Consider the following 24,092-nt stretch of genomic DNA (forward strand, 5'->3'; position numbering starts at 1 on the left):
TGAACATTTCTTGACTGTTGGGAGCGAGTTATACACAAGGTCTTGCCCTAGCAGACCACTAAATGCGCACTCCGTAGACCACAGCCCTTACAGTGGAGATACATTGTTGTAAGGCAGATTCACCCCGCTGTTGCTTTGAATATGGACTGGATTTAACCAGAATGCAATTTTGTTTATGTTTTTTTTTGTAAATATCGTTTGTGTAAACTGTATGTTTTGTATATATTTGTCAAGAACTGGTGAAGGTAGGTGGTGTGTCTTATGGAATGACATGCTCCAATAATGAAATGAACGCGCAGAGAAAGTCTTAAAAATATAAGTTAATAAATACTTAAGACTATTCGAATCAGGGATAGTTCTTGGTCTGTTAGAAAGCAAACAAGCACGCTAAAATGTGACGGCTAAGTACTTTCTTTGTTACATAATGAGTCCAGTGAGTCCAGGCCCCACCCAGCAGTCCTCCGGCCAAACCCCTCCGTTTGCTTGTCTCTAATTCTAGGCACGTGATTTTACAACAGGGTCAGAGGCAGAAACCGCGCGGGAACTTGGCTCGAGGGTCAAAGAGGACCCCGAGGAGAGCCAGGCATCTGCCTCGAGCTTTCAGTGGTTCGCCCACCTCTACTTCGGATACAGGGGGCCGGCTTGCGGATGCAGGGGGCCGGCTTGCGGATGCAGGGGGCCGGCTTGCGGATGCAGGGGGCCGGCTTGCGGATGCAGGGGACATGTTTTTTTTTTAAAGAGACAGGCGAGCAGAGGTTAGTGCACGCGGGGGTTAGGCTGGCAACAGTCTCCGCGAGCGGGGGGCAGGCAGGTTGGCATGCACCTGGGCCGAAATAGGACAGGCTGACATGGGGCAGTGGCCACCCTCCCCCGCCTGCCCTTACCTGCCGGTGCAGTGCTTCGCTCAGCACATTTAACGCTTCTGCTGAGCTCTGCACTGCTCCAGGGATGGACTTGTACCCACACAAGCGGCTTCTGGAAACACCTTGCCATACTAGCGAAGGGCGCCCCGAAGCCATGCTAATACGAGGATTTGCGCTATGTAAATGATAATGTACACACTGGCTGTTAATAATAATGATCGCCGCTCGTGTTAAGCTTAAAATGCGAAATTATAACAAGAAGGATCATTCTGGTTTCTAATGTATCCAACAAAGCGCTTTCATGCCGAGAAATCCTATCAAAGCACTTCCTTTGTTTTATGAACAAATATTCCTACCCAATGGAAACTGGTCCTCATTTTTCTGCCGCCGATTGACTACCTGGCAGACTCACCACTAATGGGAGGTAAACCCCAGCAGCAGGTCGCACCGCAGACCTCAGCAGGGAGCGTTTCACCCCGGCTGCTAGGCGTTCCCCCACAGAATCGAGTATTAATTATTGTTGTGCCAGAGAACTGGTACCAAAACACAGTCCTCTACATTATTGTCAAGGTAACTAACTATACACAGGTGAGTATGCACGTGCTATACATATCTCCACATGTACACACATCTTCAAAAGGATTATAGTTAAGGAGACTAAATCTGTACTTACATCACAAGATTATGGTGGTGGATACTTTGGCCACAATATTGCGGCTGGGTGAGATTTTGCCACTCAATGGTGGGGCATGCAATACTGGGCTATCTTCGCTCGCCCAAGACGCACCTGCAAGCACACGGGCTGCACTAAGATTTCTGCAGCAGACGCATTAACCCACGGAGCTATCCTACCAGCTCCAGTTCCATGACAAGGTAAGACAGAGGGGAGACTGGCCACTTACCTCTTCTGAGAGGACGCCGAGGCTGCCGTGACTCCTAGCGCCCAGGTGTGCAGCACCGTCCACTCTGCGCTCTTCCCAGGTGAATGGCCGGGTCTGCCCGCATCGCGCTCTCTTCCCTGGCTCCGTCATATTTAAAGCCGTGATTCAGAACTGGTTACTTTTTGCCAGAGGGGCGTGGCTGAGGAAACGCAACAGGTGAGCAGCGGCATTCCGCGGTAATCTACGGCGCGGTGTGCCGGGCTGTTCCAGCGCTGCCTGCCAAGTACCTCTCTGCCAGCTCCGAGGCGCTGTAGAGCCCTGGATGCTGAGGTGGGAAACCAGGAAAGACTCACCGGGAGAGGAACAGAGACCCCGAGTAAAAAAAAAACCCGATTCAAACCATCACATAAGGTTTAGCTGAATCTTTAACGAGTCAGCAGTCAATGAGCGGTCTGGAGTGGGGATCGTCCTGCATAGGTTGTCGTCAATTATTGGTTCCGAGTACAGCTTTTTGTGGCTCCTCGAAGGGAGGCCAGCGATTTGGAAATGCACAGTCAGTGATGTGCACAGGGCACAGCGGACCCAAATGCAAGGGAAGGAATTGGGCCCCATCCCCTGGTGGTTTTGTATTTTAAAATAGAGCTACTAATTAGGTTCCAGGTTGGCTCTTAACACTCCTGTGCGACTGCACCCGCCGCACTATTGATAGCCATGCCCCTGCACAAGTGAAATAAAGGGCCCTATTACAATTTAGGCGGTGCAATGTGCCAGGTTAGGACACTGGATGTTGCTCTGCCTGGTCACAACCGGCCTGGTGTTCCTGCACTCAGAATTATGCATGAGAGCAGGGTCGGATTAAACCCTGTGGAGCCCCCTAGGCAGTCGACCCCCACCCCACCCCCGCAGGTACGTTTCTAATTTAACCAAACAACAATTTAAATAAATCATTTTTATTGCACAAAACTAAACATTAACAACTATTAATGTTATTAAACATTTTAATTTTTTTTTTAAAACCCATAAAACTTTAAATTATCACTTTCCTCAATTTGTTTGTGGTGAAATCTTTCCGGATATCTTGGAGTCTACCATTTGCAAGACTTCTTACTCATTGGAGTCTTTAATGTAGAGTTTTGGTTTCTTTGAGTTGATTATTTTTTTTCCTATCTTTTGGAAACAGTTTAAGAAAGCTTTATTGTAATTTTCTTTCAAGATCAAATCAATATTTTTTTGATCCATTGTCGCGGGGCCCATAAATGGAGTGGGGCCCATAGGCCGGGGCCTACTTTGCCTATGTGGTAACCCGGAACTGCATGTGAGAATGCTGGGTGGATTCAACCGGTATGCATCTTCCTTCGAGCAAGCGCTCAGGGCAAAGGTACAGGCTGGCTTCCACAGACCACCCCATCCCCACGGCAGATAAACCCTACAGGGGGACATGGGAGTCAAGTCAGCAAAATGCCTGGGGTAGCGGAAGTGACATCACACACCCACTGACTTAATGACACTACAGGATGTGACATCATATGACCGTTATTAATCACAGAAAGCTGCTCCTAGAGTAGTGTGACCCTACTACAGTTCTAGAATTGTTGTGAGTTGGGACATCTCACAAAAAGTGACGGACTGGCCTCACACACCACCTGGTGTCATGCTTCATCATCGGCCAGTCCTCGCCCTCCAAAACCTTCGTTTGATGGAGGGCGGGCATACACCTGGAGACAGGGATGCACTTCTAAACTAAAGAGTGGGGGCCCGTGGGGTGGAACGTGAGGATAAAAATCATTATAGTTACCAGAAAAATTATTTATTGTGACCAATAACTATATGATAATAAAAACAAAAGGACGGTGAGTGGGGTATTTAGTGTCCCCTAGCCGTCTTGTGCAAGGTCGACATGTTTCTGCCTAGTTGGCCCGAGCGGGTCCAGGGCATTCATCAGAACCTAGAGTTACAAAATGGGGCTCCGTTCTTACCAACAGGTAGCAAGAAAGTACCACTGCGCGGGTGTGGCGGGGGCCACACTCCACTACCTAATTGGCTTCCAGCTGTCAAGCCTATAGGGGAAAGTGAACAATCAAATGTAAAGAAAAAAACTGTAGAAAAAGGGTCAAGATATGAAAACATTAAATGGAAAGATACACGCATGCGTAATACCTTACGGTGAGTGACTAATCACGTGACATGTGCCACTCTATGTGAGTACACAAACATATCGAGAGTCAAAAAGTGCTCTCGTAAGGCTTACCCTAATTGGAACAACTACTTGCCACATGGGGGGAAGGGAGGAGACACTCCTGTTCAATCTAAAGGGAGAGAAGGAAAATATAATAGTCAACAGACTATAAGTGCCCAGAGTATGGACCCTTGCAAGCCTGCACGCAGGAAAAAAACACAATCATTCATACTGTAACCCACCAGAGGGGTTAAGTTACGTAGTATTAGCATTCATACTCTTACTGTCTGAGGCGGGGTGTCCCGTGTTCAGCCTATGGTGTTGCTCCTCGTCCTCCCGAATGTGGGAGTGAGACCGCGGGGTCGAGTTTAAATAGTGTGCTTGATGGTTAGATTAGAATCAGCCTGATGTAATTGCGGCTATGAAGAAGTTCCTGGTGCGTTACTTCCAGAGTCCGGAGTGAGCGTGAAGGGGATGCATGCAGCGCGGTGCCTGGTTGTGCAATGGCCGTTGGAAATGGCCAATCAAATCGTCCCGGCTGCAACGTGAGCCCAAATAAGGGTGGCGAGTCAGCGAACCCGCCCACGGAAGTCGTCACGTGTGAGCGTGCGCGTCCTGAGTTGTCTGGGAAACGCAAAGGTGACGTAGTGAAAGTAAACAACGACACGTACTACGAAGCCCAGTCGAGGGTGTGGAAGTGGGCGTGGGCCAACATGCAAAGCCCGTAGTGCTTGTAGAGACGGGGAGAGCGTAGGGGGTTGTCAAGGTGATGTGAGGATTGCGTGATGCAACGGTAGTGATCCGCAACAGACCCCCTACAACACTCAGAGCTAAAGTTGCCTACAACTTGGTTAAATATGAAAGAGCGACTCAAAGATGGGGGGGAGGAACCAAAAAGCCACAGAGACGTGCGTGGAGTTAGTGTGTTGTCGAGCAGCTTCTGTCTCTCGGTTTTTGTGCTTAAGAGTAAGGGGGGACAAGGGGCGATATTACCAAGCCCTAGAGGCGCAATGGGAGACAGATGAAGGGGGGGTCGGTTATCGTAGCCATAGAAGGTATTACCAAGGGTATGGTACAATGGACAATGGCACAGAGGGGAGGCCAGGTTCCAGTCAAAGACGGTAGATGTACATAGGTAGATAGATTATCTATGCAGTTGAAGCCATGGGATGTCGTCGTTAAGGCCCTTCTCGTGGGATCGCAGGCGGAATACCCAACGTTGTTCTTTAATATGAAGGGCTTTAGAGAGGTCAAATCTGCTTCTGTTCATGACTTCGAGGATGGTCCAACGGAGGTCAGTGTCTTTATGGTGTTTTTCCAAAAAGTGGCGTGTGAGTTTTGTATTCGTTTTTTTGCATCTTATGGTGCTGCAATGTTCATTGATGCGTACCTTGATTTTTCTGGTTGTCATGCCCACGTACTGGAGATCACAGGGGCATGTTAGAAGGTAAACAACATTCTCAGTATTGCAATTGCTAAATTTGCGGAGTTGCCACGGTTTACCTGTGCCTATGTTGACTTCTTTGGTGTTGGTAGTAAGCTTGCAGGAAGTGCATCCACCGCACGTGAAGTGTCCCATCACTCGTGGTTGATCCCAAAGCCTCTGTTGTTCCGTGACCTCTGTGGTTGGCATGGTGGCGTGAACAAGTTGGTCTCGCAGGTTTTTGTTCCGTTTAAAAGCAAAAAGTGGGGGGTCCCACTGTTTTCCGGCGCTGTTCAGGATGTTCCATCTTTTCTTGATTATCTTCTGTACTGTGTTTGAAACAGGAGTGAATGTTGTAACACATACTGTTCTTTCAGTGTTCTCCTTTGTTATATCCCACCGACAGAAATAGTCTTCTACTCTACGAGAGCTACCACCCCAAGGCCCTGAGACAGAACCTCCCGGTTGGACAATTCCTTCGAGTTAGAAGGAACTGCTCTGATATCTCCACATACGAAGAACAAGCATCCCACCTTGAGAAAAGACTTGTTGCTCGCCACTACCCCAAAGAAATGGTACGTAAGTCTAAGAAACGAGCAAGGAACAACCCTAGGGAAGCACTTCTGGAGGATATAACAAAGGAGAACACTGAAAGAACAGTATGTGTTACAACATTCACCCCTGTTTCAAACACAGTACAGAAGATAATCAAGAAAAGATGGAACATCCTGAACAGCGCCGGAAAACAGTGGGACCCCCCACTTTTTGCTTTTAAACGGAACAAAAACCTGCGAGACCAACTTGTTCACGCCACCATGCCAACCACAGAGGGCACGGAACAACAGAGGCTTTGGGATCAACCACGAGTGATGGGACACTTCACGTGCGGTGGATGCACTTCCTGCAAGCTTACTACCAACACCAAAGAAGTCAACATAGGCACAGGTAAACCGTGGAAACTCCGCAAATTTAGCAATTGCAATACTGAGAATGTTGTTTACCTTCTAACATGCCCCTGTGATCTCCAGTACGTGGGCATGACAACCAGAAAAATCAAGGTACGCATCAATGAACATTGCAGCACCATAAGATGCAAAAAAACGAATACAAAACTCACACGCCACTTTTTGGAAAAACACCATAAAGACACTGACCTCCGTTGGACCATCCTCGAAGTCATGAACAGAAGCAGATTTGACCTCTCTAAAGCCCTTCATATTAAAGAACAACGTTGGGTATTCCGCCTGCGATCCCACGAGAAGGGCCTTAACGACGACATCCCATGGCTTCAACTGCATAGATAATCTATCTACCTATGTACATCTACCGTCTTTGACTGGAACCTGGCCTCCCCTCTGTGCCATTGTCCATTGTACCATACCCTTGGTAATACCTTCTATGGCTACGATAACCGACCCCCCCTTCATCTGTCTCCCATTGCGCCTCTAGGGCTTGGTAATATCGCCCCTTGTCCCCCCTTACTCTTAAGCACAAAAACCGAGAGACAGAAGCTGCTCGACAACACACTAACTCCACGCACGTCTCTGTGGCTTTTTGGTTCCTCCCCCCCATCTTTGAGTCGCTCTTTCATATTTAACCAAGTTGTAGGCAACTTTAGCTCTGAGTGTTGTAGGGGGTCTGTTGCGGATCACTACCGTTGCATCACGCAATCCTCACATCACCTTGACAACCCCCTACGCTCTCCCCGTCTCTACAAGCACTACGGGCTTTGCATGTTGGCCCACGCCCACTTCCACACCCTCGACTGGGCTTCGTAGTACGTGTCGTTGTTTACTTTCACTACGTCACCTTTGCGTTTCCCAGACAACTCAGGACGCGCACGCTCACACGTGACGACTTCCGTGGGCGGGTTCGCTGACTCGCCACCCTTATTTGGGCTCACGTTGCAGCCGGGACGATTTGATTGGCCATTTCCAACGGCCATTGCACAACCAGGCACCGCGCTGCATGCATCCCCTTCACGCTCACTCCGGACTCTGGAAGTAACGCACCAGGAACTTCTTCATAGCCGCAATTACATCAGGCTGATTCTAATCTAACCATCAAGCACACTATTTAAACTCGACCCCGCGGTCTCACTCCCACATTCGGGAGGACGAGGAGCAACACCATAGGCTGAACACGGGACACCCCGCCTCAGACAGTAAGAGTATGAATGCTAATACTACGTAACTTAACCCCTCTGGTGGGTTACAGTATGAATGATTGTGTTTTTTTCCTGCGTGCAGGCTTGCAAGGGTCCATACTCTGGGCACTTATAGTCTGTTGACTATTATATTTTCCTTCTCTCCCTTTAGATTGAACAGGAGTGTCTCCTCCCTTCCCCCCATGTGGCAAGTAGTTGTTCCAATTAGGGTAAGCCTTACGAGAGCACTTTTTGACTCTCGATATGTTTGTGTACTCACATAGAGTGGCACATGTCACGTGATCAGTCACTCACCGTAAGGTATTACGCATGCGTGTATCTTTCCATTTAATGTTTTCATATCTTGACCCTTTTTCTACAGTTTTTTTCTTTACATTTGATTGTTCACTTTCCCCTATAGGCTTGACAGCTGGAAGCCAATTAGGTAGTGGAGTGTGGCCCCCGCCACACCCGCGCAGTGGTACTTTCTTGCTACCTGTTGGTAAGAACGGAGCACCATTTTGTAACTCTAGGTCCTGATGAATGCCCTGGACCCACTCGGGCCAACTAGGCAGAAACATGTCGACCTTGCACAAGACGGCTAGGGTACACTAAATACCCCACTCACCGTCCTTTTGTTTTTATTATCATATAGTTATTGGTCACAATAAATAATTTTTCTGGTAACTATAATGATTTTTAACCTCACGTTCCACCCCACGGGCCCCCACTCTTTAGTTTAGAAGTGCATCCCTGTCTCCAGGTGTATGCCCGCCCTCCATCAAACGAAGGTTTTGGAGGGCGAGGACTGGCCGATGATGAAGCATGACACCAGGTGGTGTGTGAGGCCAGTCCGTCACTTTTTGTGAGATGTCCCAATTCACAACAATTCTAGAACTGTAGTAGGGTCACACTACTCTAGGAGCAGCTTTCTGTGATTAATATTTGTAATGGAGGCCGCTAGCTCCTAGAACCCCGCGCCTCTCGTTCCCCCCTCCACACACTGTGGAGTTCCTCTTGTGATTACATCATATGACCGTTGACACATTTTCTTTCCAGGAAGTGATGTCACATGACTCTACACCTAAGGATATCACAATCATTGCCATAACTGATGTTCAATAATAACTGCATGATTCATGTAAAAATAACACATAGAGAAATGTCTATTTTAGATACCACATATAGTATGGACCGACATGATCTTTGAAAGTGATGGGCAACAATCCTTGCCCTGAATTGTAACGAGTGAAGCAAATGAGGCGGACCTCCTCGAGGGAGTGTGTAGAGGGGTTCTCAAACCGAGAACATGTTTTAAAATATTGGGTTAAAATAGGGCATTTTAAAGTACATTTTGCACATGAAATAGGTAAAAAAAACCTCTATAGCCTCTGAAACAGCACTCATTAAATATTTATGTCCCTGCACGATGTGCCAAGCCAATGAACCACATTTTTTCGAAATGTGCTATGGGGAACACATATGTAAAAAAAAAATATCTTCATTGAGTCTTGGTCAGCATTGTGTCATGCCACCCCCACCCCTTCATATGCCAAGGATCCCATCTCTTGCCAAAAATCACATACATAATGCCAGTGCCAGAATTCTGCCATTAATGCCAACTGTATAGCACGGTTAACCCTTGGGTAAAAAAAAATCCCTAAAATGTCAGGACCAGCATTTCATCACAATAGCCCCCCATATGCCACTGTTGTGCCCCCTTACACCAGATATTCCCTCCAACATGCTAGCACCAGTATTTTGTCACAGGGGCCCGGTATGCTAAGAATTGCTTCCAGTATGCCGGCACAGCTATTTTGCCACATAAGTCTCTATAAGCTAAGAAATACTTTCAGTATGCCCAAGCCGACCAAAGACATGCAAGCATAACCACCACATTCTCAGTCTCGCTCACTTACATTCACTCATTCGGACTCACTCTCACTCATTTACACTCACTAACCCTCCTCTTGTTCTACGCTACCCCTTATGCAGTGGAGTAACGAAAATTGATGGGGCCCCCCCTGTGAGGTACGTGGATGGGCCCCCTCCGGACTCTATCAGGAGCTCTCTGGCCGAAGTGCTGTGCTGAGGGGGCCCCCTGGAGCTTGGGGATCATCCCCTGCACTGCAGGGGCCTGTGTCACGCCCCTGCCCTTATGCACTTGATGAGCTGATTCAATAATTCTTTCTCTTCACATTTTGGGAGGAACAGACTTGTTTCCACTCTTAATACCCCACTCATCTTCACACAGTTCATCTTCGGCACGATCAAAGCATTCTAACCCTATATGACACTTTGGCCAACCATCTCTGATCCAATGTGAAACGATTCTTACCTCTTCATCATATTCCACAGCTTTTTACACTTATCCTCAGGAATTGCTTGTATTTCCGTACATGCAACAGCTGCCACCCATGCTAGTTCTACTTTAGTCTCCAGGTTTGTACCTGGTTCACCTTCCTTACTGATTATGATTCTGACAATTGACAAATCCATTGATCGTTCCTGCCAGGTATTCCACTATAACATCAAACCCCTCAAGACTTGCCAACCATTTCATAATTCTTGGAAAAGCTGACCCTGACTGTCACATAGTTAATTATTGTATTGTATTGTATTGGAATAGCATTTATATAGCGCTTACTACCCATGATGAGGGGTCGAAGCGCTTTTTCGGCGAGTAGCACGCTACTCCAGAACCCATAAAGGATTAGTGTTGAATAAGTATAGTGAAATATGAAAAGAATTTGAGTGGTGGATAGGTTAGTCAGTTATTTGGATTCAGAAGCATACTGGATGGATAGAAGAGGGAAAAAGTGTATTTATATAGCGCTTGTTACCCCAGATGGGTGTTGAAGTGCTTTTTTTGGCGAGTAGCATGCTACTCCGGGAACCATAAAGGATTATTGGTGAATTAGTATAGTGAAATATGAAGGTAATTTGAGTGGTGGGTATTAGTGAATAAGTACATTTTTATTGCATAAGTTAATTAAAACCATTGCATAACAATAAAACCATTAAAAGAACACAACAAAGATCATAAACTTTTAAACCTCGAGATAAGTGCATTGATTATGTCCTGACGTTTATTTCTGGGCTTCCTCACCTATGTGGCTGGTCCCCTATGCGAGTAACAGCCATCTCACTCCTCGCATCCACTGGGATTCTGTCGTTACCGTGCCCGTGCGTTTTTTTGAAATAGTCCAGTATCAACGTTTGGATCTTGCGAGGGTTAGAATGAGGGGCAGCTCTCGGGTGTATAGAGTCTCTGATCAATTGGACAACTCTTCCACAATGGGCCAGGATATAAGGTTCTTTTTGGGCGAAGCATACTGCCGAGGCCTCATGACAGGCGGTTGCTTTTTCTCTCAGGCATAGTTCTTTCAAAAGAAGCCTCCTTTCCTTGGCTAAAGACGGACAGCAGCACAAAAATGGAAGCCAAGATTCGTGATTGGATTCACACTGTCGGCACGCTCCTTCTGTATTTTGGCTTGCCCCGGCACTCCCAAAGTCCATAATTGGTAGTGCCAGCAGTCGCATACACATGATCTCTCTCCTGGCTTTGGGGTTGAGCAGGACAGTAGGGTAGAGCTGAGGTTTGTTTATTGTATATAAATTATTTAATGAAATCAGAAAAGATAGTGTTTTTAGTGTGGCCTGATCTTGCTGGAAGGAGACTAGCTGGATTTGTTTATTAATGCACGATTTCCAGGTGACGTATGAAAGACAGGGGATATCAAGTGCTAGTTTGTTAATTTCCAGGGAGGTCATGGCTCTCGAAAGCTGTTTATTGTGGTGGGTATTAGTCAGTTATCTGTATTGAGAAGGATAGCAGAGGGATAGAAGAGGAAAAAGGTTTGCATTTATATAGCGCTAATGGGGTGTTGAAGCAATTCTTTGGCGAGTAGCACGCTACTCCAGAACCCATAAGGCTTCGTAGTGAATTAGTATAGTGAAATATGACATTTGAGAAGTGGACGTGTTAGTCTGTTATTTTGATTGAAAAGTGTAATGTAGGGATAGAAGAGTGAAGGATTTAGACTTCTTTAAAAAAAAAAAAAATTATGGGATGTCACAGCAGTAGTGGCAGCCTTGGGATGAGTACAAAGGGAAGTGGAGGGGAAGAGTCAGAGGGAAGAATTTAGAAAGGATTGTTTTGGAGGATCAGTATATTAAAAGAGGTGTCAGATGGTGCAATTATTATTTTTTTTTTTTTTTTTTTTTTTTTGAAACCGTTTATTGCAATCTCAAATATATACAAGTATGGGCCTACAACCTTCCGGCCGGCCGCTAAAGTGACAGAAGCAAATGACATACATACAATGAGGCACTTGGCTTTGCATAGACGATAAAGCAGGAGGTATCAACAACGCGGGCCACATAACTCTGAACCCACAATACGGTTTCGTTTTATACAACACAACAACATAAAACCACACCCGCAAGGCAACCCACGATCGAAAATGACGACACGTGCTCCTCAAGTGGGGGACCCCAACCATCCAAAGAAATCCAGAGAGGGGGAGGGAAACAGATCCGGGACTGGGAGAACAATGTGCCCAGGGAGGGGGTCAACTATGGGGATGGAGCTGGTGAAGCGGGAGGCAACAACGGCGGCTCGCAAATACCCCCGCGGTAGGCGTTCCAGGGGCCCCATATCTTCACCCATGCCCCAGGCTTACCCCGCGCCACATATACCACCTTTTCTCGGAACATGCACCAATCCATATGTTCTTTCCAGGCCGACACCGCCGGGGGTCTCTGGGATCCCCACAGCTGAGCAATGTCACGTTTAGCTATCATATATCCCAGAGTCACCCATCGCGTCTGCGGAACCAAGTAATCAGTCGGTTCCCACACATTCAGCAGGCATCTCCTCGCTTCAGGCAACAGCGCGACATGCGTAACCGCTCGCAGGACCTCATGCACACCACGCCAGAATCGCTCCACCCTCGGACATTCCCACAGAATGTGTAAAAAGGTCGCCAAAGCACCACACCCACGCTTACACAATCCATCCTCGGCATAGCCCATACGCAGAAGCCTTGGCCCCGTCATATACACCCGGTGGAGTATCTTAAGCTGGACGAAGCGAAGGCGAGCCGGGATGGCCACCTCCTTCGGAGAGGCCACCGCGGAAATCCAGTCCTCGTCGTCCAACTCCAGCCCATCGGCAACCCAAGCCTCGTGGAGGCCAGTTAGTAAGCCCGAGCGGTCATTTATCAATTTCTTGTAAATGAGGGAGATCGTGCTGTCCGGAACGTGGCCATCTAGCACTCTATCCTCCAGGGGGGAGGACTCCGGGATGGAGGCCACGTCTGGGAAGACGGAACCCAGTGCGTGACGGACCTGCAGGTAGCGAAAGTATTCACTGCCCTGCAGCTGAAACTCCGCCTGCAGCGTCTCGAATGTTTTGAATCCTCCCCTCGTCCAGAGATCTCCCACTGTACTGATGCCTATCATGTCCCACCTCTCGAAGCCCTTCGAGGTCCACAAAAAACCAAGCCTCTCCGACGCATACAACGGTGACGCCCGGGTCAAACGGTCCTTCCATCCCATAGCTGCATTAGCCGCGTGCCATACTCGCACCATGACACGCGTGGGTCCCGTCAAGCGGGAATCGGGCACGCTAGTGTAGAGCGCTCGATTGTAGTCGCCACCGGGCAGGAGCATTTTGTCCATTTCAAATGCCGGGTTTAGGGCGGGCCCATAGAAGCCGTGATTAATTGCAGCTAACTGGGAGGCCCAGTAATACCGCTTAATATCCGGGAGGGCAATCCCTCCGTCATACCACGGGAGCGTCAATTTTGCCAGGGCTATACGCGGCCTCCCGTCCCAAAACAGACGGCGCTGTAAGCTTTCCACCTCACGGAAGTAGCGCGCTGGGACCAAGTCCATAGTGTTCTGGAGAGCGTACAAAAAGCGCGGCAATGACATCATCTTGAACAATGCCGCCCGGCCGAGCGGCGAAAGCGGCAAGCGCCGCCAGCGCGCGACGTCCTCCTTCAAGCGCTGGAGGGGGGGAAGCAAGTTTCGCTCGTAGCGGGCCACCGGGTCCAGCGTAATATAGACCCCCAGGTATCGAAATCCCTGCGAGGCAATCTGGATCGGACAGCCCCGAGGGAGGACAGGAGCCTCCCCGGAAAGCACATAGACACAGGATTTAGCCCAGTTGATGACAAGGCCTGAATTACGGCCAAAGGAGCGCAGAACATCGACCAGGACAATCAGTGATTTGCGCGGGGAGGCTAAGTACAAAAGGATATCGTCAGCGTAGAGGGACACGCGGTCCTCATACTCGGGGGTCCAACGGAGACCTCGGATAGAAGGGTGCCACCGCAGCCACTCCGCCAGGGGTTCCAAGGCCAATGCAAAAAGGAGCGGCGACAGGGGACAACCCTGTCGCGTGCCCCGTCCCAGCACGAATGGGGCCGAGACTCGACCATTCACCACCACCTGTGCCAATGGGTCCGAGTACAACAATTTGACCCAACTGATGAATCCCGGGCCAAATCCAAATTTCGCCAACATCGCCCAGATGTAGGGCCATTCGAGCGTGTCGAACGCCATGGTGGCGTCCAGGGACGCCAAGATGGCCGGCTCCCGCACGAACGGAACACGCGCGAGCACCCCGTGCAAGCGCCGCAGATTAAGGGCCGTATTGCGATGGGGAATAAAGCCGGACTGGTCTTGGTGGACCAAATCGCCCACCACGCCGACCAGCCGGTTGGCGAGCACCTTGGCGAGGATTTTAGGCTCCGCGTTCAAGAGCGAGATAGGCCGGTAGGATGTAACCCGGTCCCGCGGTCTGCCCTCCTTGTGGATAACCACGATGGTAGCCAGACGCTGGTCCGGCGGGAGGGAGCCCCGCGAGTGAGCCGCAAGGAACATTGCGCGGAGGTGGGGTGCCAGTACGTCCGGTCGCAATTTATACAACTCGATAGGAATGCCGTTCGGGCCCATGGCCTTGCCAGAAGCGACCGAGCGGATGGCGAGGGCAATTTCGTCCGAGGTGGGGGCGGCATCCATCAACTCCCTGTCCTCCATTGAGAGGGAGGGCAGCGCGATGTCACGCAGCAGGGCATGGGAATCCTCCTCCGGGCAGGGAGAAACCGGGGAATATACCTCGCGGAAATAATCCGCGAAGCAAGAGACAATGCCTTCCGGCTCAGTTACACGTACACCATCCATTCTTTCAATCAGCGGGACCACACGACTAGCTCTCTCCTTCTTATCCAACCACGCAATCAACTTGCCAGCCTTATCACCCACATCATACAATCGCCCCTGTTGCTCTCTGCTGAGGCCCCTGGCCGCCTCCGTGACGAGGGACCTATAGGCCGCCTGCTTAAGGTGTAGAACGTGCAGCGCAGCGTCAGTCACCCCACTCCCCAGATCACCCTCCAGTTCAGTAATTTCGGCCTCCACCCGGGTCACCTCCTCCTGTGCGCGCCTCCGGGCATGGGAAATAAAGGAGAGGGCCTCCCCTCTAAGCACTGTCTTGAAAGCCTCCCACAGGGAAATGGCCGACGGGACAGACCCCACATTCTCCTCAAAATACCGTTGCAAGGATTTAATCAAGTCAGCACGAATAGTGGGGTCGCGCAGGTACCAGGCATTGATTGGAGCTACCCTGCCCTCCCCCCTCGGGAAGACATCAAAGTGCAACAGGAGTGGGGAATGATCTGAAATACCCCGCGCCAGATGGCGCACCTCCCCCACTCTCCCGGCATAGGCCGCAGGGACAAGAACATAATCAAGCCGCGAAAGGCTACCATGGGCCCCCGAATGGAAGGTGTATTGCAGCTGAGTGGGATGCTTTAGACGCCAACAGTCCACCAATCCCAGCGTGTCCAAAAGGCCAGACAGCCACGCTTGTGCCCGGGGGAGGTCCCTAGGGGGATAGCGATCCAGAGTCCCAGAAGCCACCGCATTGAAGTCCCCCCCAACCACCAGAAGCCCCCCCGGAAGGTCAAGCAGGAGGCGTCCCAGGTCCGCAAAGGTGGTGGACTGTAACCCCGGTGGGACGTACACTGAGACAAAGACGACTACCTTGCCCTCCATTCTCCCCACCAAGACAGTGTAGCGTCCCCTCTCATCATGGCGCACCTCGTCTATTTCTAGCGGGAGCGAGGTCTTGACCATAATGCCCACCCCTCGTGAGCCTGATGTGAAGCCCAAGTGGGCCACCAAACGATAGCCACGTCGATTCATGGCACAATAGGAGTTACCAATGAGGTGTGTCTCCTGCAAAAAGACCACATCAGGCGAAATCCGTTTCAGATATTGCAGGACCACACCCCGCTTAATCCTATCACCCAGTCCGTTTACGTTCCAGGACAACAAAGTCCGGTCCCTACCCCCCATCACATACAGAAGCCATCATTTGTCCCCCCGAGAGCATCTCAAAAACTCCAATACAATGAAAGGTTTGCCTTGCGGTAGAAACGAACCACACCCCACCCCAACCCACCCATCCCAACAGAACTCCCCCCACCCTGCACCCCTGCATGAGCCCAAACAGCCCCCCCAAAGTGCAGTGTGCCTGTCGCCCCATAGAAAGAAAACGAACTAGTCCCCCAGAGGAGGAGGGAGATCCCCCAAGAGACCCCACACGACCTCCACAGGAGGGGAACTTACCCTAACAGTCAATGGTGACAATAACACAGTCCAGAGCAAGGCCTACCATTAGTCCCTCAGTCCTGATCCGGCGGGCCCTCCCCACCAACCGCTCCCCCCCCACCCCCCCCGGCCCCGATCTCCGGGCAGAGTGTCCAGCCAGTCCCCGGCCGCCTCGGGACGATCAAAAAAGTGCGTGCGGCCATCCACCTCCACCCTCAGCTTAGCCGGAAAAAGCATCGCATATTTGAGATTCAGGTCCCGTAGGCGACGTTTGACACCGAGAAAACTCAGTCGCTGCTTTTGGACCGCCGGAGTAAAGTCAGGATAGAAATTGATATCCATATTGTCAAGTCTGACCGGCCCTTGTAGCCTGGAGGTCTGCAGGATAGCGTCCCTGTCCCGAAAATTGAAAATCCGGGCGATGAGAGGCCTCGGAGGGGCTCCGGCCTTAGGCCTACCCCCGGGGACCCTGTGGGCACGTTCCACTGCAAAGAATTTACTCAGCCCCCGAGGCTGGAGATGGGTGAGGACCAAGTCCTCCACAAACAGATCCGCTGCCTCTGCCTCGCGTCCCTCCGGCACCCCGATAATGCGGACGTTATTTCTCCGGGCCCGACCCTCGGAATCCTCCAGTCGACGATGCATCAGGGCGCTCGCCTGGCCAAGCCTGCGCACCTCCTGTTGGAGGGCCGCCACGTCAGATGTGAGGCCCGAGGTAGAGTGGGCCAAAGAATCGACCCGGTCATTTGTTTTTGAGAGATCGGCTCTCACGAGGCCCACGTCCACGAGGACCGAGTCGATCTTCTGCGCCAGAGTGTCAAAGCGCTGGTCCACCGAGGCCTTCATCTCGGCGATGGCGCCCATGACGTCTCGGAGGGTCAGGTCCGTGGGCAGAGCAGGAGCGTCAGTCGGGCCCGTAGGGGATCTACGCAGCGCCTCTGGAGATCCCTTCTGGAGGGTGTAGCGGTCCATATTGTTGGATTGATGGGCCGCGCCACGACGGGTCGACTTCACCTTAGCCCGGTTGCCATCTTGTTTTGTGGCCATGGTCGCGGTCCCAAATCGAGCCAATCTCCTCAAAAAGGGGGTAGACAATCCCGTTCAAGGGCTCCGGGGGGGGGGCGACCACCGCTCCGCAGGACGGACCGCAGCCGGCGGGCCGGCAGGGCACCCCAACGCGGCCACACCACCGCACACCGCTTCGCGACCCTACCTCGCCTGGCAGCAAGGAGGGCGCAAAAGCGAAAGTGAAAGTGCGGGGTGCGCGAGTCGCCCAGCCTTGCCCGCCGCTGTTATTCACTTTGTCGCCGGATCGCCCCACAACTCCAGTACGGGGGGCCGGTGTGGAGAAGGCCGCAAACCTTAATCGGTGCTCCCACCGGTGTCCGAAGTCCGAATTGAAAACGGAAAACGGGCGTCACCTCAACTCGGGTTCACAAACACAGTCCCCTCATCTAGGACAGGATTCGGTCAGGATTTATGCAGGAGGTCGCGGAGGTCCTCGGGAGCCTCGCACCTACGCGGCCATCTTGGGTGCGCGCTAGGCTCCTCCCCCCGATGGTGCAATTATTGAACTATTTTTTATGATCTGTGTGGATCTTGAATAGTGTTACAGTTCTAGTGCATTTTATATCTACTTCGGTGCTAATGACGGCTCCCGGCCGACATGAGTCCAGTAGGGAAGGTGTTGGTATATTCCTTATGTTGGAGCACCATCTAGAGCAAGTCCAGTAGGGAATGTGTTGGAATAGTAGCGCGCAATGCTTTCCAATGGGGCGACCAGATGGCCGGGCTTCCCTGGAAGTCCAGATGAGGGCTCATTTGCCTCCCCGATCCCAGCCAGGGCTCCAGGAGGTCGGGCACGTCCATGCCTTCGGTCCCCTCAGTCTCGGGGTGCGCACGGGTTACCAGAAAGAGGGGTAGCCTTCCTTTGGATTACTAAGGGCAGGGTATGCCAGAACACCCCTCCCGGGCTGGCGGTTCTCTGCCGGGGACCAGATGGGCTATGCCCGGGCATCACCTCCCAGGCATCTGGGGCAATCCTCACATCACCTTGACAACCCCCTACGCTCTCCCCGTCTCTACAAGCACTACGGGCTTTGCATGTTGGCCCACACCCACTTCCACACCCTCGACTGGGCTTCATAGTACGTATCGTTGTTTACTTTCACTACGTCACCTTTGCGTTTCCCAGACAACTCAGGACGCGCACGCTCACACGTGACGACTTCCGTGGGCGGGTTCGCTGACTCGCCACCCTTATTTGGGCTCACGTTGCAGCCGGGACGATTTGATTGGCCATTTCCAACGGCCATTGCACAACCAGGCACCGCGCTGCATGCATCCCCTTCACGCTCACTCCGGACTCCGGAAATAACGCACCAGGAACTTCTTCATAGCCGCAATTACATCAGGTTGATTCTAATCTAACCATCAAGCACACTATTTAAACTCGACCCCGCGGTCTCACTCCCACATTCGGGAGGACGAGGAGCAACACCATAGGCTGAACACGGGACACCCCGCCTCAGACAGTAAGAGTATGAATGCTAATACTACGTAACTTAACCCCTCTGGTGGGTTACAGTATGAATGATTGTGTTTTTTTCCTGCGTGCAGGCTTGCAAGGGTCCATACTCTGGGCACTTATAGTCTGTTGACTATTATATTTTCCTTCTCTCCCTTTAGATTGAACAGGAGTGTCTCCTCCCTTCCCCCCATGTGGCAAGTAGTTGTTCCAATTAGGGTAAGCCTTACGAGAGCACTTTTTGACTCTCAATATGTTTGTGTACTCACATAGAGTGGCACATGTCACGTGATTAGTCACTCACCGTAAGGTATTACGCATGCGTGTATCTTTCCATTTAATGTTTTCATATCTTGACCCTTTTTCTACAGTTTTTTTCTTTACATTTGATTGTTCACTTTCCCCTATAGGCTTGACAGCTGGAAGCCAATTAGGTAGTGGAGTGTGGCCCCCGCCACACCCGCGCAGTGGTACTTTTTTGCTACCTGTTGGTAAGAACGGAGCCCCATTTTGTAACTCTAGGTCCTGATGAATGCCCTGGACCCGCTCGGGCCAACTAGGCAGAAACATGTCGACCTTGCACAAGACGGCTAGGGGACACTAAATACCCCACTCACCGTCCTTTTGTTTTTATTATCATATAGTTATTGGTCACAATAAATAATTTTTCTGGTAACTATAATGATTTTTAACCTCACGTTCCACCCCACGGGCCCCCACTCTTTAGTTTAGAAGTGCATCCCTGTCTCCAGGTGTATGCCCGCCCTCCATCAAACGAAGGTTTTGGAGGGCGAGGACTGGCCGATGATGAAGCATGACACCAGGTGGTGTGTGAGGCCAGTCCGTCACTTTTTGTGAGATGTCCCAATTCACAACAATTCTAGAACTGTAGTAGGGTCACACTACTCTAGGAGCAGCTTTCTGTGATTAATATTTGTAATGGAGGCCGCTAGCTCCTAGAACCCCGCGCCTCTCGTTCCCCCCTCCACACACTGTGGAGTTCCTCTTGTGATTACATCATATGACCGTTGACACATTTTCTTTCCAGGAAGTGATGTCACATGACTCTACCCCTAAGGATATCACAATCATTGCCATAACTGATGTTCAATAATAACTGCATGCTTCATGTAAAAATAACACATAGAGAAATGTCTATTTTAGATACCACATATAGTATGGACCGACATGATCTTTGAAAGTGATGGGCAACAATCCTTGCCCTGAATTGTAACGAGTGAAGCAAATGAGGCGGACCTCCTCGAGGGAGTGTGCAGAGGGGTTCTCAAACCGAGAACATGTTTTAAAATATTGGGTTAAAATAGGGCATTTTAAAGTACATTTTGCACATGAAATAGGTAAAAAAAAAACTCTATAGCCTCTGAAACAGCACTCATTAAATATTTATGTCCCTGCACGTTGTGCCAAGCCAATGAACCACATTTTTTCGAAATGTGCTATGGGGAACACATATGTAAAAAAAAAATATCTTCATTGAGTCTTGGTCAGCATTGTGTCATGCCACCCCCACCCCTTCATATGCCAAGGATCCCATCTCTTGAAAAAAATCACATACATAATGCCAGTGCCAGAATTCTGCCATTAATGCCAACTGTATAGCACGGTTAACCCTTGGGTAAAAAAAAATCCCTAAAATGTCAGGACCAGCATTTCGTCACAATTGCCCCCCATATGCCACTGTTGTGCCCCCTTACACCAGATATTCCCTCCAACATGCTAGCACCAGTATTTTGTCACAGGGGCCCGGTATGCTAAGAATTGCTTCCAGTATGCCGGCACAGCTATTTTGCCACATAAGTCTCTATAAGCTAAGAAATACTTTCAGTATGCCCAAGCCGACCAAAGACATGCAAGCATAACCACCACATTCTCAGTCTCGCTCACTTACATTCACTCATTCGGACTCACTCTCACTCATTTACACTCACTAACCCTCCTCTTGTTCTACGCTACCCCTTATGCAGTGGAGTAACGAAAATTGATGGGGCCCCCCCTGTGAGGTACGTGGATGGCCCCCTCCGGACTCTATCAGGAGCTCTCTGGCCGAAGTGCTGTGCTGAGGGGGCCCCCTGGAGCTTGGGGACCATCCCCTGCACTGCAGGGGCCTGTGTCACGCCCCTGCCCTTATGCACTTGATGAGCTGATTCAATAATTCTTTCTCTTCACATTTTGGGAGGAACAGACTTGTTTCCACTCTTAATACCCCACTCATCTTCACACAGTTCATCTTCGGCACGATCAAAGCATTCTAACCCTATATGACACTTTGGCCAACCATCTCTGATCCAATGTGAAACGATTCTTACCTCTTCATCATATTCCACAGCTTTTTACACTTATCCTCAGGAATTGCTTGTATTTCCGTACATGCAACAGCTGCCACCCATGCTAGTTCTACTTTAGTCTCCAGGTTTGTACCTGGTTCACCTTCCTTACTGATTATGATTCTGACAATTGACAAATCCATTGGTCGTTCCTGCCAGGTATTCCACTATAACATCAAACCCCTCAAGACTTGCCAACCATTTCATAATTCTTGGAAAAGCTGACCCTGACTGTCACATAGTTAATTATTGTATTGTATTGTATTGGAATAGCATTTATATAGCGCTTACTACCCATGATGAGGGGTCGAAGCGCTTTTTCGGCGAGTAGCACGCTACTCCAGAACCCATAAAGGATTAGTGTTGAATAAGTATAGTGAAATATGAAAAGAATTTGAGTGGTGGATAGGTTAGTCAGTTATTTGGATTCAGAAGCATACTGGAGGGATAGAAGAGGGAAAAAGTGTATTTATATAGCGCTTGTTACCCCAGATGGGTGTTGAAGTGCTTTTTTTGGCGAGTAGCATGCTACTCCGGGAACCATAAAGGATTATTGGTGAATTAGTATAGTGAAATATGAAGGTAATTTGAGTGGTGGGTATTAGTGAATAAGTACATTTTTATTGCATAAGTTAATTAAAACCATTGCATAACAATAAAACCATTAAAAGAACACAACAAAGATCATAAACTTTTAAACCTCGAGATAAGTGCATTGATTATGTCCTGACGTTTATTTCTGGGCTTCCTCACCTATGTGGCTGGTCCCCTATGCGAGTAACAGCCATCTCACTCCTCGCATCCACTGGGATTCTGTCGTTACCGTGCCCGTGCGTTTTTTTGAAATAGTCCAGTATCAACGTTTGGATCTTGCGAGGGTTAGAATGAGGGGCAGCTCTCGGGTGTATAGAGTCTCTGATCAATTGGACAACTCTTCCACAATGGGCCAGGATATAAGGTTCTTTTTGGGCGAAGCATACTGCCGAGGCCTCATGACAGGCGGTTGCTTTTTCTCTCAGGCATAGTTCTTTCAAAAGAAGCCTCCTTTCCTTGGCTAAAGACGGACAGCAGCACAAAAATGGAAGCCAAGATTCGTGATTGGAATCACACTGTCGGCACGCTCCTTCTGTATTTTGGCTTGCCCCGGCACTCCCAAAGTCCATAATTGGTAGTGCCAGCAGTCGCATACACATGATCTCTCTCCTGGCTTTGGGGTTGAGCAGGACAGTAGGGTAGAGCTGAGGTTTGTTTATTGTATATAAATTATTTAATGAAATCAGAAAAGATAGTGTTTTTAGTGTGGCCTGATCTTGCTGGAAGGAGACTAGCTGGATTTGTTTATTAATGCACGATTTCCAGGTGGCGTATGAAAGACAGGGGATATCAAGTGCTAGTTTGTTAATTTCCAGGGAGGTCATGGCTCTCGAAAGCGGTTTATTGTGGTGGGTATTAGTCAGTTATCTGTATTGAGAAGGATAGCAGAGGGATAGAAGAGGAAAAAGGTTTGCATTTATATAGCGCTAATGGGGTGTTGAAGAAATTCTTTGGCGAGTAGCGCGCTACTCCAGAACCCATAAGGCTTCGTAGTGAATTAGTATAGTGAAATATGAAATTTGAGAAGTGGACGTGTTAGTCTGTTATTTTGATTGAAAAGTGTAATGTAGGGATAGAAGAGTGAAGGATTTAGACTTCTTTAAAAAAAAAAAAATTATGGGAGGTCACAGCAGTAGTGGCAGCCTTGGGATGAGTAAAAAGGGAAGTGGAGGGGAAGAGTCAGAGGGAAGAATTTAGAAAGGATTGTTTTGGAGGATCAGTATATTAAAAGAGGTGTCAGATGGTGCAATTATTGAACTATTTTTTATGATCTGTTTGGATCTTGAATAGTGTTACAGTTCTAGTGCATTTTATATCTACTTCGGTGCTAATGACGGCTCCCGGCCGACATGAGTCCAGTAGGGAAGGTGTTGGTATATTCCTTATGTTGAGCGCCATCTAGAGCATGTCCAGTAGGGAAGGTGTTGGTATATTCCTTATGTTGGAGCACCATCTAGAGCAAGTCCAGTAGGGAATGTGTTGGAATAGTAGCGCGCAATGCTTTCCAATGGGGCGACCAGATGGCCGGGCTTCCCTGGAAGTCCAGATGAGGGCTCATTTGCCTCCCCGATCCCAGCCAGGGCTCCAGGAGGTCGGGCACGTCCATGCCTTCGGTCCCCTCAGTCTCGGGGTGCGCACGGGTTACCAGAAAGAGGGGTAGCCTTCCTTTGGATTACTAAGGGCAGGGTATGCCAGAACACCCCTCCCGGGCTGGCGGTTCTCTGCCGGGGACCAGATGGGCTATGCCCGGGCATCACCTCCCAGGCATCTGGGGCTCCCTCCTCCGGCCAGTGGTGTGGCAGAGTGCCCAGGACGGGCTCCATGGGTCCTGGGCAGTCCTACCCCGGGCGTGTGGGCCCCGAGAGCTCCTGCGGCCTCCCCATGCCTGAGGCCCAGCCGGGGTCTCCGAGCCCCTGGGAAGCCAAGCCCCCGAGCCCTGCTAGGGCAGGCGGGGCGGCCTACCAGGAAGGACCGTCCCGGCTCGGGGCAGGCAGATGGGAGTCCTTTCGTTCCCGGCCATCTGGTCGCACCTTTCCCCTCGGCCATCTGGTCGCACGCAATGCTTTCCAATGGAACAATCAGATGGCCGGGCTGCCCTGGAAGTCCCGATGGGGGCTCATTCGTCTCCCCGATCCCAGCCAGAGCTCCAGGAGGCCGGGCTGGTCCGTGCCCTGGGTCCCCTCCGTCACACGGTGCGCACGGGTTCCCAGAAAGAGGAGTAGCCTTCCTCCGGATTACTAAGTGCAGGGTATGCCGGGTCACCCCTCCCAGGCTGGCGGTTCTCTGCCGGGGACCAGATGGGCTATACCCGGGCAACACCTCCCAGACGTCTGGGGCTCCCTCCTCCGGCCCGCGGCATGGCAAAGTGCTCGGCACGGGCTCCATGGGTCCCGGGCATCCTCCCCCGAGCGTTCGGGACCCGGGAGCTCCCGCGGTCCTCCCTGTGCCTGAGGCCAAGCCAGGGTCCCCGAGCCCCCCAGGACGTGCAGCCCCCGAGCCCTGCAAGGGCAGG

The 24,092-nt window shown here is 50.3% G+C and overlaps 1 protein-coding gene across 16 annotated transcripts in view; it reads right to left on the reverse strand.

Moving 5' to 3' along the window:
* The window catches only part of GGT1 (gamma-glutamyltransferase 1), a 655,664-nt gene that overhangs the window by 195,715 nt on the left and 435,857 nt on the right, over positions 1 to 24,092 (reverse strand). For 3 of the 16 annotated variants that reach the window (XM_085636059.1, XM_085636055.1, XM_085636049.1), the window contains exon 1: positions 1,766 to 1,901. The exons of 8 other annotated variants lie outside the window; for them this stretch is intronic. The gene's annotated coding sequence lies outside the window, so the exon portion shown is untranslated. Of the gene's footprint in view, positions 1 to 1,765; positions 1,902 to 24,092 lie in introns of those variants that run through there. 5 more of the 16 variants (XM_085636054.1, XM_085636052.1, XM_085636060.1 and 2 more) reach the window with 3 other exon arrangements.

Source organism: Triturus cristatus, chromosome 11 (genome assembly GCF_964204655.1).
Source record: "Triturus cristatus chromosome 11, aTriCri1.1, whole genome shotgun sequence".
Taxonomy (NCBI): Eukaryota; Metazoa; Chordata; class Amphibia; order Caudata; family Salamandridae; genus Triturus; species Triturus cristatus.